General features: G+C 34.8%; 1 pseudogene; it reads left to right on the top strand.

The window, feature by feature from the left end:
- The first annotated feature begins 2,447 nt into the window (after positions 1-2,447).
- LOC149561906 (arogenate dehydratase 1 pseudogene) lies at positions 2,448-2,846 on the top strand (annotated as a pseudogene).
- Positions 2,847-18,786: the final 15,940 nt, after the last annotated feature.

The following is an 18,786-nucleotide window of genomic DNA, read 5'->3' as shown; positions in this document are numbered from 1 at the left end:
AAAGGGGAAAGCAAAGAAAACCCCTTGTGACATTATGAATGAGGCATGAAAAGCCTAAGAAGAAAGAGAGAGAGAGATAGAGAGCAAGAGCTCATACAATATTTGAGAAGAGGAAGAAACCTCATTGTTGAATGAGAGAAGAGGGTCATCTCTTAAATAGAGATGAGAGAGAGGAGTTAGAATGTAACTCCCATGTCTATGAATGCCACCATTCATAAGTGTGTGAGGCCAAGTGTGAGATTCCTCTTAAGGAGGAATAATCTAAAATTAGAAATTACAATATATATTTGTCCTCACATATTCCACTAGATGACAAAATAAGATGTAGTGGAAAAAGGACAAAAAAAAATATATTAGGATACCTTGGCTTATATCCTAATATATTACAACAATAAAGAAAGGAGTTCTAACCTTGGTTTATAAATACACCAAGGAAAGATTACAACTTCTAACACCCCCCTTTAATCTTTACTTGGGGTAATTACATCAAAGGGTATTAAACCCATAATTTTTACAAAAATCTGCAACTTAATCTTCAATATGAAGTAATTTGATTGTCTTCAAGCCATATGGTACATTTGCATATCCAAGAGAAGTACATGAGTCCTTTGAATGTGATCAAGTGGAAGCATAGACACATCTTCGAGAAGGTTCCTTGATGGACCACCTGAAAAAAAGAACAAGACAAATATCCACAAGTAGAATGCCATCATATATGCAAATTTGAAATCCTTTTGAATAAGGATAATAAAACTCTCATAGAGAAACAATGAGTAAAATATGTTACCACAAAACAATGGAGATAACCTGATATCAAGATAAAGTGTATGCTCAAAAAATTGTCAACAAGGAAAAATTGAGTAAAAAGCTTGATCAATGCTCTCATGAAAAGAATATTATACTAATGCACAAATGACCACAGACAAGGTCAACTAATGATATGTGCATCAACATTGCATCAATCATGTGGATATAGACAGTCCACATAATGAATCATCCCACTGCAAGTTAATGGGGGCGTCCCTCCATAACATGCATGACTCATGATCTAAGCAATAATGTATGCAGATCATTATCACATTAATATATGAAAATAACATAAAGGAGAGACATGCTGATCAAATTAGAATTATCATAATTTGTTAGGATAATCAAAAGAATGGATTATGAGGATATAACAACATATTGCCTTCAAATTGGATCAAATCATCTGAATTTGGAGGGAAAACTCCAATAATAGCATCCTCTTCATTGAGGAGCAAAAATGAACAACAAGGAGGGAAACTCCATAAAAATATTATCCTATCAAAATGAAACAGATAGGATCAAATGGAGGGAAACTCCATATAAAATGAGTGCATACCAATATAGGATGGAGGGATACTCCATGGGCCAGATAAGGAAACTATGTATCAGTTATATTGAGGGGACCTACATAGTTATCCTTGAAAAAAAAATTGCTCCCTATGCAACTCAAAATATCATATAAATCATGTATATCAATGGTATAAAACCATAAAGTGCCAACATGGGCATAGAACAATGCTATAAAAGCATAAAAGTGCAACTATGGGCACATCAAAATATCAAAATGAAGGCAAATGTCTAAGATTACTCATAATCCAATTAAGTAAAATGATTTAAGGAAGATCAACTAAATATAGATATCAGGTATAAAACTCCATTAAGGGTAAACATGGATATGAAACTTATAATAGCTGGTATATTTATCTTGGTATATATGTGTGCACCCATATATACTTGAATAAATATACTTAAAATATCATAGTATGAAATTATACAATTACAATTATTAAATGATAGCTTGATGCTAAAAAAAAATGATTTCCCCTTCTTTTTTCTTTATGTAAAATTTGTTACAACTAACCCTGCAAAAAAGGTTAGTAAATAATGATAGAGTTCAGATCTGGCAGATAAGAATATACTAAAAAGAGTTAAAAAAAATCTTTTCTAAAAAAAGCTTGAGAGATACAGCTGTGGCACAATAGACTGTAGATTTTCCAACTGAGTGATTCTTGGAATCATAGAAAGCTTGAACAAAATATATTAATAATTTTAACTATGAATGACATGTGTGTCTTCACATATTTGAAACATTCATCATAATTTTGACCTGATAACCCCAGGAAAGCTTCAACGGATATGTACCGTCGAACAGAGCATCCTGGAGGCTCTATTAAGGATGTGCATGCTACCAAAGAGTAAGGCTAGCCATATGTTATTGTCTTCGTGGGAGTAAATGGTGTGGGAAAATCAACAAATTAGTATGTTCAAGATGCCAATCAGATTGTTACTGAATCTCACCATTTTTGTTTACCTCAAAAATTTCTGTGAGAGGGAAGACGAAAGAATGAGGAATGTTTAAAGGGCAGAGGCATTTAAGAGGTGTCGCTCGGGAAGAGATAAAGAGCGTGATGAGCCATCCCATGGCCGTGTCCCATTGCAAGAAAACCCTCACCAAATTAGGGTTCCCTGGAGTCTCCAAGCAGACCACGGACGACACGGCAGGCGCGGCGGAGTGCATTTTGTGGAGCGGGCTGCGCGACACGGGCGCCATTGTGAGCACTTGGGCCGTAGAGATTTACGGGCTACGTGTTGTGGCTCGAGGCATCGAGGACGAGTCTTCCAACTTCACCTGCTTCCTTGTCTTGGCCCGCAACCTGCTTCTTTCGCCCGTCGATTGGCCTTGCAAGACCTCGATCGTGGTGGCTCATGACGGTGACCTTGTTGTTCTCTTTAGGCTTCTCTCCACTTTCTCATTTCGAGGCATTAATCTGACCAGGCTGGAGAGCAGGCCCAGGAGAAATATGCCTCACTGGTTTTGATTCGCTTAATTTGAATCGCATCATATTTTTTCAAATATTTTGAGCATTGAGGTTTGATTCCGACGTAGCCAGAGTTGTTGATGAGATCAAGGTGGAAGTTATATTCTGCATAGATGCAGTGATAACAAAAGAGGAGCATTTGCACTTCTAGCTCAATAGAAGGATTATACCAGATGACGTAGACGTCCATCATTTGGATTATTTCTGTACCACTTGACTATATTGTGGTCCGCAACACTCTATTTTTTTCCAAAGGGTAATGTGGTACCAAGTATGAAGGTCGTAACTATTTTCAAGCACGAGTCATAAAGCCCAAAACCATGGAGAGAAATCCTTGCATTTGAATGCTGTAGGTATAATACAAAAGCCTGTCTCTCCTCGTAAGAAGAAAATTCATCTTTTGAGGGAATAATATTGCAAATATTTCAAACTAATTCTATATCATTTGCATATTCATTTGGTGAGAAGGACATGTCGTCAAAAGCTAAAGCAAGTGATTCAGGAGTATTTTCTGAGAAGGATACTTGGCTCTGGGTCTCGGCACGGAACCCACTGATATTATTGGAGATGCATTTTTCGGAGAGGGTAGGCACGATGGAGAGAATATTAGAATTAAGTTCCTCTAGTTTTGGCAACTAGCCTTATAAGACAAGAGGAATTTTCATGCAATTTTTATTTTTATTTTCATGCTACAAGCCTTCAAGAATAATGGGGGGTTAGGTGGGCCTAGTCTTGGAAGCCTACTTCCAGGACCTTTCATGCGAATGGGCATGAGAGAGAGATCCATTAGAATGAGAACAGCTACCGCTACCATGGGCATGATGGTGCTCCTTGTGAAAAAAAAACACCAACCCCACAATATTTACTAGAAGCCCTCCAACAGAAACAAACAAAAAGCTTTCTATAGAAATTTGTTGCTCATGGTTCAAATAAATTTTTTAATTTTAAAAGAGATATATTCTAAATTCCAAGAAGAGATGAAGATTAGAATATAATGCACAAGCGAGCTTAGTGCTTCCTCCAAATAGATAAAACCAGCATCCAGTTGAGTAGTTCATGGAAAAAAAGACAAAAAACCATAGAAGCATGATATATAGTCAGAGAGCCATTTCTTAAGAAAAAAAAAATTTTAGAAAACAAACTGTGAACGCTTTGGCGGCAAGCCTTCCAAAGGAGTTAGATGAAAACTAATAGAAAATAAGAAGTAACCTGCACAAATTAGAGCAAACAGAAGTTAATCGGGTTTGGCGGTAAACCAGCCAAACTCAAAAAAAAATCAATTTCTTCCATCTTAAGAAGATTAAAGAAGAAATTAGTGAAATCTCTCTCAAGAGTCTCCTTCAAATCGTACCTTCATGCAAACACTCAAAACAAAGATTAAACTGTTCTGATACCATGTTAGAAATGGAAAAAGAAATTTGTAAATAAGCAATACCAGGAAAGAATCTAAGTGAGTAAATGCATGAAAAGATATTACCATAAAATAGGAGAGAGAAAGCTTCAAGCTCCAACACCATGAGACAAGATATTTGGAAAGGGGAAAGCAAAGAAAACCCCTTGTGACATTATGAATGAGGCATGAAAAGCCTAAGAAGAAAGAGAGAGAGAGAGAGAGAGAGCAAGAGCTCATACAATATTTGAGAAGAGGAAGAAACCTCATTGTTGAATGAGAGAAGAGGGTCATCTCTTAAATAGAGATGAGAGAGAGGAGTTAGAATGTAACTCCCATGTCTATGAATGCCACCATTCATAAGTGTGTGAGGCCAAGTGTGAGATTCCTCTTAAGGAGGAATAATCTAAAATTAGAAATTACAATATATATTTGTCCTCACATATTCCACTAGATGACAAAATAAGATGTAGTGGAAAAAGGACAAAAAAGAAATATATTAGGATACCTTGGCTTATATCCTAATATATTACAACAATAAAGAAAGGAGTTCTAACCTTGGTTTATAAATACACCAAGGAAAGATTACAACTTCTAACAGGTGCACACATATATACCCTGATAAATATATAATTTTATGACTGTTATGATTCAAAAATTGATATATACCTTCAAAATGAATTAAGTACTCATGTTTACCTTCAAAGGAGTTGATACTTGATATCCACACTTTGTTTATTTTTCCATTGATCTTCCTTGGATACCTGCAATGGATTATGAGTTATCTTACACATTTTCCTTCATTGTGATATGCACTTTGTTGCACTTTTATGCTTTTATAGCATCATTCTATGCCCATGTTGGTACTTTATGATTTTATACCATTGATCTACATGATTTATATGATATTTTTTTTGAGTTACATAGGGAGCCATTTTTCCAAGGTTAACTATGTAGGTCTCCTCAGTATAATTGATACATAGTTTCCTTATCTGGCCCGCGGAGTATCCCTCCATCCTATATTGGTGTGCACTCATTTTATATGGAGTTTCCCTCCATTTGATCCTAGTTGTTCCACTTTGATAGGATAATACCTTTATGGAGTTTCCCTCCATCTAGTTTTATTGGTTCCACTTTGAAAGATTGATATTTATATGGAGTTTTCCTCCATTTGATTCTATATGCTCTACTTTGAAAGGTTGATATTTATGGAGTTTTCCTCCATGTTGTTCCATTTTGTTCCTCAATAAAGAGGATATTATTGTTGGAGTTTTCCCCCCAAATTCAGATGATTTAATCCAATTTGAAGGCAATATTTTGTTAAATCCTCATAATCCATTCCTTTTAGTATCCTAAAAAAATAAAAGTATAAGGAGAGACATGTTGATCAAATTAGTATTATCATGATTTTTGTTAGGATACTAAAAGGAATCGATTATGAGGATTTAACAACATATTGCCTTCAAATTGGATTAAATCATCTGAATTTGGGGGAAAAAATCCAATAATAATATCCTCTTTATTGAGGAACAAAATGGAACAACATGGAGGAAAACTCCATAAATATCAACCTTTCAAAGTAGAACATATAGAATCAAATGGAGGAAAACTCCATATAAATATCAATCTTTCAAAGTGGAACCAATAAAACCAAATGGAGGGAAACTCCATAAAGGTATTATCCTATCAAAGTGGAACAGATAGGATCAAATTGAGGGAAACTCCATATAAAATAAGTGCACACCAATATAGGATGGAGGGATACTCCACGGGCTAGATAAGGAAACTATGTATCAGTTATACTAAGGGGACCTACATAGTTAACCTTAGCAAAATGGCTCCCTATGCAAATCAAATAAAATATCATATAAATCATGTAGATCAATGGTATAAAACCATAAAGTGCCAACATGGGCATAGAATGATGCTATAAAAGCATAAAAGTGCAACTAAGTGCATATTGTACACTCGAAATGTGTCCCACTCTAAACCCTTCTATCCAAACGATTCCATGAGTTTGGAATGTTTGGATGCCGGCTTAGAGCTCCCTATCCATGGAGTGCAAGAGAGTGTATTTCAAGAATAAAAAGGCTCTTAGATGAGCCTTAGAGATACTCTTCTTGCTAGTAAACCATGCAATGGGAGGTTCCAAAGACAAGATGCAAGAATGCAAATGTCCCAAGGAGTTCCTCAAGGATGCAATGCAAATAAAGATTAAGCTAGAATGAATATAAAAAGTGCAGCTATCCTAAGCATGGATTAGAGTATTACAAAACCAAATATTTAAACTATGTGAGATTATTGCAAGAAATCAAAGCTAAACTAAAATGCAACTATGCTAAGAATTCCATATGATCTTTATGCTAATATGATGAAATGAGAGAATGAGACATGAAATGAGAAGTTCTCTACAAAGCTCCAAAGAAACCTGTTAGAAAACCTGCAGCATGACAATATTCAAAAGATGGATTGATTTGAGGGGGAAAGCTCTCTCCCTTTTAAAGTTGTACGGATGGTAGAGATCAAGATGAAGATGGTGGATGATCAACGATGGAATTTTAAAAGAGGAGTGATCCATGTGCACACACAAATCAACCAATAGAATATAAGTTGACTTGTCATATAAGACAAAAGTCACAAAGCCTTTTATTTTAATTGCAAAATAGAAAAAGGACTTTATGTGTGCACTTTAAGTGGGTTAGAAGAATGGGGTCTTTTGTTTAATTAAAAGGGGACATGTTCTTTTAATCAAATAATGAACTTAGGATAGCATAGTCAAACTATAGGTTATAATCAAATAAATTGATTATTAGCAATTTGGCTTAGGTAAGTGATTAAATTAATTTAGCCAAAATGTTGAAAAGGGGGCTAATAGTCTAGATGACCATTTTTAGGTGATTACATTTGCCCCTCTTTGACTAATGCGTGATCGATCTGGGAACACATTATGATAAAGAAAATTGAAGCCAAGTAGGTGATGATAGATATGGATGTCTAATTCTGAAGAGTGAAATGCAGAAATAGATAGCAAGTCCTGAATGCATAGCTTGATAGCAGTAGTACTGAACACTAGGAAGAGATGATGTCAGAATTCAAGAAGAATAGTAACACTTAGAAAAGCGGATAGAGTGAGAGCAAGTGAGAAGATCAAACAAATGCTCCTAAGCAGTGATAGAGTATTTCTGCCCCCTCGGGATCGAAATTGAAATGAGGTAAGGGGATACAAAAATTGGCTAGAAATGAGAAAATTAGAATATAGCAATGTCCAAGATGACAGATAGATGATTAGAACCCAAGAATGACTATATAAAAAAATTGATAAAATGCCCCAGTTTGACTAGAGTTGACCTTGAAGGATATAGCATAAAAATTAGGTTGAAATGAGTAGAAAGGTGATTTTAGACATGAAACAGTGAATTAAAGTAGATATGAAGTATGGAAATGATGAAGACATGAAGAAATGAAGATGCCCTAGTGATGATTTAGAGATTAGACCTCAAAAGGTCAGCTAACTACTCAGAAGAAAGTAGAATTTTAAAAGACAATTTTGACCATCAAGATGAACTTGAATTTGGATTTCAATCCCGAAAATGAATCTAGGACGTTGAAATTATTTAAGAGGTCAAAATTTTATATAATGTGATGATAAGATAGAAAAGAGATGAAGTGAAAGATTAAGAAGGTGAAAAGACATGAACAAGAAGAAAGTAAAAAAATATATGAAAGCAGTTAGCCGATATGTCCATGAAAAGATGAAGAGAGAGCTCTCCCCATATGCAAGAATGCAAGACTAAGCTAGAAAATGAAACTAAAATGCAAGCTAATATGCAGAGTGGTTTACCAGCAAGAAGCGCATAACATTTAGACTCTTAATTTCATCATTGAGCATTTATTAGGGACATCATGAGATCATACAACCATCACTAGTATAACTATGAGGATATGAATATGATCGATATCAGATAGGTATGTGGAAATCCAATCTAAGCATCGGAGACATGTATGTCAAGATAACTACACGATTAGATTCCCTAAGTTTAATTTAGCAAGATTACACTTGTATCAAGGCATAAGCACTAGGATAAAACCCTTGTGCAGTCTTGCGAAACAGTCAAGGATGATACATTTGTAAGTCAACGTGTTGAATAGGACCAGAATGAATGCTTACAACACTATAGAAAAACAAAAGTATACCCACAAGCAGAAATCAAGAAAATATGTCCCATGCCCCAAGTCTTCTAGTCAATGACATCCTCGAAAGACTATTAGGGAGGGAACACATGGCAAAGAAATCATCATAGACAACACACAAAGTAGATAAAGATCAGCATAGCTCAGTCGTTTAAGTGTTAAAGTGTGTGTGTTCAAGTCACTTGGCCATTTCTTCAAGACTTGATTCTGATAGTGAGAAATATTGCAACATCGAAGATCGTAGGTAAACTATCTGTAAAGTGTTAAAAAAAACACTTGATGTCAAAGTGGGGGAAGCATTGAGAAACATTGTTTTGTGAGTTGTCAAAGAAACCTTAATGCACAAGAATACCTTAATAGGCTAAGTAGCTATGCCCTCGAGATGAGGACAAGAAACAATTCCAAGCCAAGAAATGTGTAGCGAAGTGGATGATTGAGACTAATAGACATAGGTGCAAGGATTTCAAGTAGTGCCTATTTTCAGGTTTTCACCACTTGATAGATTTTTTCAGGACTTTTTTTTTTAAAAAAAAAAATTTTGTATTTTTTTTTTTTTGGTGATACATCAGAGCGCCTATTGCTAGTTTTTTACTAAGATGATCATTTTTTCAGGACATTTTCTGATTTTTAGGATTTTTTTCAAGATCATATATGATTTTTTGGATTTTTTAGAATAATTTAGAGATCACTAGTTCTCAAGCAAGATCACATCATTTTCTTCCAATGTCTAGCAAGGTATAGGACGCAATGGAGAAACAAGTCGATAGATAAGCAAAGATGTATAAGAAAGGAATGTGAAGCAAGTGAAAGTGATCTTCAAGAACTGACTCCTCAAGAGTACCCAAACTAGGGAAAGAGGTGAAATAGTCATATGAAGCATATTTTGGATAAGCAATGGAAGTAATGAGCAAGATAGCATGTAGGATAAGTAGTGAAGCCAACAAGTGTGATAGCATATAAGATAAGTGGTGGAAGCCAATGAGTGAGATAGCATGTAGGATAAGAAGTGGAAGCCAATGAGAGAGATAGCATGAAAGCATGCAATCCAAGAGAGAAAACATGTCAAGAGGCCTACGAGAACCATGTTTGATTTATTATGATCAAGACCAAGGGGTCAACTAGATAGGATAGAAATGGGATAGAGAAATAAAAATAAAGCTCAAGATGGAGGCTATGAGTGAATGGGAGAGAACAATAGAAAATCTCATGGATAAGATAGCCAATATGCAAAGATAGCTCAACATTGTCAAGATCAAAGAGAGAAGAGGGGATAGATGGATGATGGAAGAATTATGCATGATGCCTGTTTGCCAGGTTTTCATCATGGTACTTATCCAAGGTGCCACAAGAAGTAGTTTTCACCATAGGATAAATTTATTTCTCTTTACTTTTGCTACCAAAGTGCCACAAGAAGTGGTTTTCACCAAGGCACATTTTCATTTTATATATATATATATATATATATATATATATATATATATTTTTTTTTTTTTTTTTTTTTTTGAATTTTTAGAAAGAGCTCAAGCTGTTTGAATGTAGATAGTTCTCTTATAGAAAAGATAAGTCATGATAAGCCAAGACCATAGAAAGTTATGCTCAAATATGTTAATAGGGTGATGAAAGAGAAATGGTAGTAGGAAGAATATATGGAGGATAAGAGTTCATGTATAGAAATTAAGTGTAAGCTTTAGAGGATTTCATGAGGGTAGCTAAAATATTGGACAAGATCAACATTGACACACACCTTGAAGGGTATTGGAATGATGGAGGAATCATGGATGAAGTAGCTTGAGGTTTAGATGTATGAGGTGGTAGAAGAGATTTGGGAAAAAGTGGAATGGAAGGCTTTGGAATAATTTTAGGAAGATTTTTGGAAGAAGATGGAATGGAAGCCTTTGGAAGCTTGATTGTCAACTTTGAAGTATTTTCAATATTCAAGTCTTTTAAAAGAGACTTGGGAATCTATATAGCTTTATATTTTTCTTTGGATACTTCAAAACACATTTCTTCAATAATGGGTTTAGAAACCCATATTTTCTTTGATTTAGCTTTTTTAATAATGGACCTTTGTGGTCTCTTTTGTGCATTCTCCTTCTTAGCATTCACATGTCGATTAGATGGGACATAGTGATCTTTCTTTTTTAATGGATTCTTATGTTTATTCTCACTTCCAAAGGACTTGGGATTTGTGGATGAATAAGGCTGATATGACTGGTTTAGGTGGATAGATGGGTGATAATTCATCAAGGATGAGCATCTTTATTGATCTTGAGGTATGACAAGAGAGCTAGGAGTGGAAAATGTAGGAGATGATGGAACATAAGGTCCCAATATAGATGGAAGGTTTGAAGGCTTTAGCTTTGATGGATAAGGACCAAGGATAGACTTAGGAGATGCAAATGGATAGTGAAAAGGGACATCAACATCTTTAGAGTGAGCAACGTGGTCAAAGCCATCAAAATACTCATGAGTAGCTTTGATAGGAGCAACATTTTTAATAGGAGTACTTGAAGCTTGAGCACAATTTTGAAGTGGATGTAGAGAAGTAGAACATGAGGGGATGCTTTGATCTTGACAAGTAGCTTTGGATAGCATATGAAGAGAACTATTCTCATAATTTCTAGTAAGCTCAAGAGAGATAATGGGAGTGGTATCTTCATCATACTTAGGAGGTGGACAAGATATAGGATCTAGAGGGGAAAAATCTTGAAAGAGATGAAAGGGTGCTTGATCTTGATCTTTCTTGAAATTTATAGCTTTTTTTTTTTTGAGAGTCCTCTTGACATGGAGCCACTTCTAAGGACAAGGGAGAATGAAGAGTGAATGGAGCAGTGCTTGGATTAGGCATAGTAGTGCATGAAGGTTGAGGATGTTTAGGATTAGTAGCATGGAAAAGGTTTACAGCCAAGTGAAGGTTAGCTTGAGTTTCTTTTAGAGGTAACCCTTGAGGGTACGCATATTGCATATGGAAAGCACTAGTTTTTTTGGTTGTTGGAGGCATGTTGGAAAGATTTGAAGTGTTGGGAGATGCATGAGTGTTGGAAGAAGTGGAGGTATCAAGGAAACCATCACTAGGCATAGGTTCATTAATATGATCTTTCTCAAGAAAAGTATCCTCATCACATGAATCATTAGAGGTATCAATAATTCCATTATCAATAAGATCTTGGATTTTATGTTTTATCTCAATACAATCTAAAGTACTATGCTCATTACATTGATGATAAGCACAATAGATATCCAAGAATGGGTTTCTATATGATCTAGACTTTGGTAACATGATGATCTTATTGCTAAGGAGTTTTTGCAAAATGTCATCATAAGAATGTTCCAAGGGAGTAAAAGTTCTCTCAAAAATATGTCTAGAATCTTCTTTTTGTTTCTCAAGTGAATATCATGTGTCCATGTCTTCATCATATTGGTCAAAGATAGGTTTTTCATGAAAACTTGGCATAGGATCAAAGGAGGTATCACTTTCTTTCTCTCTAAGGAGGTCTTTAGATCTAGAAGATGAAGACATTTGATGTCTTGAGATAGAATATGCAGACCTAGAATAAGAGGATAACCTTAAATGAGGTGACTCACATGCATGTAAAGACCTTAAGGAAGATTCATGTAGTGATGTAATCTTCTCCTCTAACCTTTTCTCAAGTTTAGATTTCATTTCCATCATGCACTTAGAGAGATGAATGTAAGAAAGATCATTTGTCTCTTCTAGTTCTTTGTATTGTGCATATAGATCTTGAAACTCTTTAGTGACATGGAGGATATCATGATCATCTAGATTCGGTTAAAGTTTGGTAGCACAAGGTTTAGATCCCATAGTTTTAGATGCAAATCCAAGCATAAAAGAGCCTAGAAGATAACTTGATGTTGAAACTATAGGAGGTAGAGTGTTCACTTGCCAAGATAGTAGAGGGAGATTAAAGTTACTTGTCAAACAATATGTCCAAGAAACTTACGACATGAATGACTCAAGTCAATAGCTAGGCAAGATGCCCAAATAGCCAAATAGATAGAGCAAGCGGGGTGACAAGTGAACAACTCTCCAACCCAAGAGTGTAGTCAAGAAATCAAGGCAACCATTTCAGCAAAAGGATAACTAGCAAGTGGACATAGACCATGAAGACAAAAAGACCAAGAGCACTAAGACCAAAGAGCCACTTTAAGCATTTTTAAGCACTAGAGACATAGAAAATAAAAATCAAATGATGGGACTCCCCTTAGCAACCAAGACAAGAAAATGTTTGTATTTGATGTTTTGACTTGGTTGACAAAGTTTGACAATAGTTGATAGCATAGCAAGTTTGATGTTCAAAAGCAATTTCTTTTCAAGCAAGATAGTGACACATGGAGTAGTCTTCAAACAATCAAGCAAGGGACAAAGCAACCTTTCATGATACAAGCATATGTGAGGTCTTAAAAGAAAGCCATATAACTATCATCATGTGTATGTTCCAAAGATTTCCACAGGTCTAGCACATTCAAGAACACATCAAGCAATATCTACCTAAAGGACATGGTTCATTACTCAACAACTTGGCCCACACTTGATGCTCCTTTTCCTCTCACCAAGTGGTTTCCCACAAGAGATATTGGCTTTGTCATAGAAATGTCATAAGCACAACCAAAGGAACATAGATGGTGAGTGTAAAATCTTGGGGTGATCCGAGTAGTCCACTAGGATCGATCCTTGCACCAAGAAGTTGAGCAGCTAAAAAAGGTAGTTACTAACTTAGGGTGTTTAGATAGGGCTTCCATTCATAGTTTTCCTCTTTCTCCCAATTACGGGACACCTCACCTTGCAATGAGTAACTGATCTCGCGATCACAAGAGTACCTTAAGTATTCTTTCCTAGTGATCTCCATGTGGTCGAAATTCCATAAGCAATCACACTAGGAAAAGATAAACACTACGTTTACCAAAATTTTGTATCCTTGGTAGACTTGAGTTTATAGTGGGTTGGAAGAGCTGGGTAATTTTCTTGTCCCCACTTGGGTCCTTCCTCTCAGGTTGTCCAAGAGCAGGCCCTCTAAAGGATTCTAAACTACACAAAGAGTGGATCAACTTTTGGAAGTCAAGATTTCTGATTCACCATAAGGGTGAAGAGCATACTCTCCTATTCCAATTGTTTTCTCTCAAACACACCAAAAAGATTCAGTTACCCCTTGCTTTTGAAACCAAATGGCAAGTCAAGATTTTTGATTCACCACAAGGGTGAAGAGCATACTCTCCTATTACCAAAAGACTCCAATCACAAGTTTTATGTGCCTATGAAAAATGAACAATTAGTCAATGCCACACATGAAAACAAAAAAGAAAGAAATTTTGAGTTTTTATGCTTTGGGCAGCCTTGCAAACAATTGTTAGTAGCCCTTGTGCATTTGAAGCTTTGACATGCGTTCTTTTTATGCAATGTTTCAATTTTTTTTCATAAGGATGGCAACCTGTAATCACAACTTGTTAGCACCAAAAGTTAGTGTGAAATAACATTAAAATCTGCAATAAAAAGTGGTGAGTTGCCTCAAAAATCCAATTTATCTTCCAACCAAGTGCATGCAAAGAAAGTGCAAGTTAATCACAAATGCTCTCATTTTTACTCTTTGATTTTGATCTAGTCAAAAAGATTGGACTTGTTTGCTATGATTTCGTATCCAAAAATAAAAATAAAAAGAAGAGACCCCTATTAAAAATTAGAGATTTTTCCAAAAATGCAAGAAATTTAAAAAAATCTCTTCATTTGCGCTCTAGAGATTGATTTTGTCAAAACAAGCCAAATTTATCAAATCAAGTTTTTGATCCTTAATACGACCTCAAAATTCAAAACACAAAGAAAGAACCCCTATTAGAATTGAAAATCCTTTCTGAAACTGTAAGTTTTTTTAAAAAATTTGCCGATTTGCTATCAGAAATGACTTTTTATGAAAAATAAAGAAAAATTTATAACTCCCAAAAATCACATCAAAATGCTTTGAAAATCGGACTGAGACATTTTGAGCACGGCCCAACTTGCAAAAAAAAAATCAGAACCAAACTCCAAGTGGTTTAAAAGATATGATCAAATCTTTAAACCAAGTTTTTGGCCTTCAAACCAATCTTCCTTGTTGACATACAAAAGACAAAGGCTAATTTGATAACATGAGCTGCTCAAAATGATATCTAAAGTGCATACCAAAAGATAAGAACTATTGATGGGGATTGAGGAACTATCAAGAATCCAAAAAACCACCAGCTCATAATTAATGATGCATCAATAATCCCTAAATAACACATGGTGACTACTACCAACAACCCTTAATTCCTCAAGCCAACCTTTAGATGCAACCAACATGCTAATCATATAGGTAAAGCATCCAAGTTTACTATCTTTCCTAACTACTTGTGCATAATAAGAGAAACATGAAAATTTTGAAAATCATCTAACAAATGCAATACATTATTTACTTCAAAGTCTCCTAATAGGCATTGATATGTACTAAATGTTGTTATTGACTTCTAATAGGGCCCATCCCATCCTTTAATAAGGAATATTTATATTTGTACATCATCTTGTGTTACCATCCCCATCAGGGTATTCCCTCTGATTAAAGGTTTCCATAGTTAAAATATATGGAGTTATTGTGCATGAGTATATTGTTGTGGTTTATAATTATATTGCTCAAATGGTTAAATTTTAATAAGGTTGATAATTTTGATATTAGTTGGACATTTGATTAACCCCCAGTTATATTGGTGGATTATATATTTTAACGAGTTGAGCATATGGTATCATTTTTTGGAAAACAAAATATTGTGAGAAAGTTGATTCTAAGACATACATGATGGTGAAATTTTTTTTTGTATTTTTTTTTAGTTTGGTTCCTGCTTTTTTGCTTGAAGTTAGGTAATGCTTTCTATCTTCTGGGGGCATAACTTGCTCATTTTAGCTCCATTTTCCAATCTGAAAGAAGCATAAAAAAATATCTTCCTGAGCACTATCTGGATTCTCTATTATTTTCATAATTACTTTTGAAAGATACATGTAATTCTCAAATTGAAGTGGTTTAAAAAAAATCAGAACCAAACTCCAAGTGGTTTAAAAGATATGATCAAATCTTTAAACCAAGTTTTTGGCCTTCAAACCAATCTACTTATGGGTTGGCCTTAAAACCAAAGTGATAATTCTACAAAAGCATTTGATTAGATCCAATATGCTGCTGTAAAAAACTAGAGATGAAAAATAAAAATAAATGGAGCTAGAAACTTGATTCAAGCCCCACGGTGGGCGCCAAAAAAATACACTCGAAATGTGTCCCACTCTAAACCCTTCTATCCAAACGATTCCATGAGTTGGAATGTTCGGATGCCGGCTTAGAGCTCCCTATCCATGGAGTGCAAGAGAGAATATTTCAAGAATAAGAAAGCTCTTAGATGAGCCTTAGAGATACTCTTCTTGCTAGTAAACCATGCAATGGGAGGTTCCAAAGACAAGATGCAAGAATGAAAATGTCTCAAGGAGTTCCTCAAGAATGCAATGCAACTAAAGATTAATCTAGAATGAGAATACAAAATGCAGCTATGCTAAAACATGTATGAGAGTGTTACAATCTAAATATTAAGCTATGTGATTTAAGCTACATGTAAAAATGAAAGCTAAGCTAAGCTAGAATGCAACTATGCTAAGAATGCCATATGATCTTATGCTAATATGATGAAATGAGAGAATGAGACACGAAATGAGAAGTTCTCCACAAAGCTCCAAAGAAACCTATTAGAAAACCTGTAGCATGACAATATTCAAAAGATGGATTGATTTGAGGGGGAAAGCTCTCTCCCTTTTAAAGTTGTACGGATGGTCGAGATCAAGATGAAGATGGTGGATGATCAACGGTATATATGTGTGCACCCATATATACTTATAAAAAGAATTGAGAGGATATATCTCAAGTCGAATGAATATTTTGAATAAAGACAAAATTTCTTAAAGAGTAATTTTGATAAAGTGAAATAATCAAAATCAAAGAAATGTATTATCATTAGGAATGACTGCTAAAGCATATAGAGTACTTTTTGTTAAAAAAATAACATAACAAATTTTTAGAATGATGAAAGCCAAAAAAGCATATTACATTAACAACAAAAAAAAATTGATTTTTGTGCATACATGAACAGAGACGTTAAAGCAATGATAGAAGTTTAGTAGTTACAAAGGAATATAACTAGAATAGATAGTTGCAAGTAAGACAAAAAGGAAATCCCCTAACATGCATTGGGTAGTCAACAGTGTAATCGAATAAGAAAGGAAAAAAAACTTCTATAAGTTGCAAACAAAGAGAATGAAGTTGAGAGAAGCATTTAGAGTCTTACTAAAAAACTTCAGTTGAGCTAGTTCTAGGTGAAAGTAAAGCATATTAAAGTAGAGTATGCAAAAGTTTTTTTTTTTTTTTTCATGAACAAACACTTATATTTCTTATGTATCTATTAAATGGGATAAACCAAGGTATCCCTTAAGTTGTTTTTCCTCTAGTTCACTTGTGAGGACAAGCCATTTTTGTAATTCCTTTATTAAGAAAAATAGTTATTCCTCCTTAAGAGGATTATGACACTTGTTATGAACACACTTATGAATGTGGCAATCATTCACATGGGAGTTACAAATAACTCCTCCTCTCATTTCTTTATAAGAGATGCTTCTCTCTCATTCTTTACACACAATCATGATGTAGTTCATGTAATGAGCCCTATGGCTCCACATTGTCTCCTTCTCTCTCTTTCTTCATTCTTAGGCATTTTCCTCATTCATATAATTCACAAGGGGTTTTCTTTGCTTTCCCATTTCAAAATCTATGTCTCCATTCTTGTGTTCATCTTGGAAAGCTCTTTGAAGTATGATAATTATGTTCATCACAAACTCTATTGGATTAATTTATAATTCGTTAATTTTAGTTCATTTCAATTTTATTATTTCTAACACCTTAAAATGGTGTCATCCACAAATTTTTGATGAGAGAAAATCAAGGATCTGGAAGAAGGTTTTAAACCAGCTAATTCTCCTATGGTCCTTTTGTAATGAATAAGTCTTCCTAGGCATTCTGCCAAAATGATGAAGAGGATCAGTGAAAGAGGGTCTCCTTTCCTAAGACCCCTAAAATATTTAAAGAAATTAGAGGGAGTGCCATTAACCATCACCACAAAAGTGGGGGTAGAGTTCAATTAACCTGTCTTATCATTGAAACCAAAAGCTTCTAGAATTTTATCTAGGAACATCCAGTCCACCCTATCATAAGCCTTAGACAAATCAATTTTGAGTAGAAATCCTTCCTTTTTACCTTCATCTAGGGAATGGATCACCTCATGAATGATGATGATAGAATCAAGGATTTGTCTTCCAAGGAAAAATCCCAGTTGCTAAGGTGCAATAATCTCTGGTAGAATTTTGATAATTCTATTAGTTAAAACCTTTGAAAAAATCTTGTAGAAAGAGTTGCAAAGACTAATAGGCCTAAAATTTTCAAAAGAATCTGCACAAGTGACTTTAGAAATCAAAACTAGAAAAGTAGCATTGATCTCTTTAAGCAAGCTCCTACCACCAAAAAATTCTTTAACCACTTTAACAAGATCATCTTTTTATAAATTCCCAATATATCTAGAAGAAGAAATTAGGGAACCCATCTAGGCCAAGAGCTTTTTCAACTAGTAGAGTCAAAACAACCTCCTTGATTTCTTCAAATTCTAGAATAGTCACCAAGTCCTTATTTTGGCTAGCATTTATCACACTAGTGATGGTCTTGAGTATTTCCACCTAGTCCTCATCTCCCAAGTTTACCTCTTTGGATAGAATAGAAGAGAAATACTTATTTTCTTCCTTAGCAATCTCTTTGTCTTCCCCTATAGTATCACCCCCCTTTTCAATACCACTAATTCTAATGGCAGCATTGTGTTTCATAGTAGAAAGGTGAAAGAATGTAGAGTTGCTATTCCTTTCCTTTAACCACACCAATCTTGACCTCTACCTCCAATACATTTCCTCTTTTCCCACAATGTTGTGAAGATCAGCCAAAATAGTCATTTTAGCATTTAGCCTATTTTCATCATAACCCTTATCTTTTATATCTTCCTACACCTCTACTTTTTCTGCCAAAATCCTATCCTTTGATTGAAAGATGTTCCCGGTGTATATTTTGTTCCACTTTTTATTCTCCATTTTGATGTTTTTGAGTTTTTTAGCCACCTTATACATAGTTGTTCCATCCACATCAATACCCCATCATTCCCTAATTTTTTCAAAAATATCAAGGTGTGTAGACCACATCTTCTCAAATCTAAAAGGGAAAGCCTTTTTCATGTTGATAGTTTCTAGGGTGAGAGCAATAAGGGAGT

The sequence above is a fragment of the Cupressus sempervirens genome, chromosome 4 (genome assembly GCF_028749045.1).
Source record: "Cupressus sempervirens isolate cs-2001-9-10 chromosome 4, ASM2874904v1, whole genome shotgun sequence".
NCBI classification, from domain to species: domain Eukaryota; kingdom Viridiplantae; phylum Streptophyta; class Pinopsida; order Cupressales; family Cupressaceae; genus Cupressus; species Cupressus sempervirens.
This window is presented reverse-complemented; position numbering and strand designations above follow the sequence as displayed.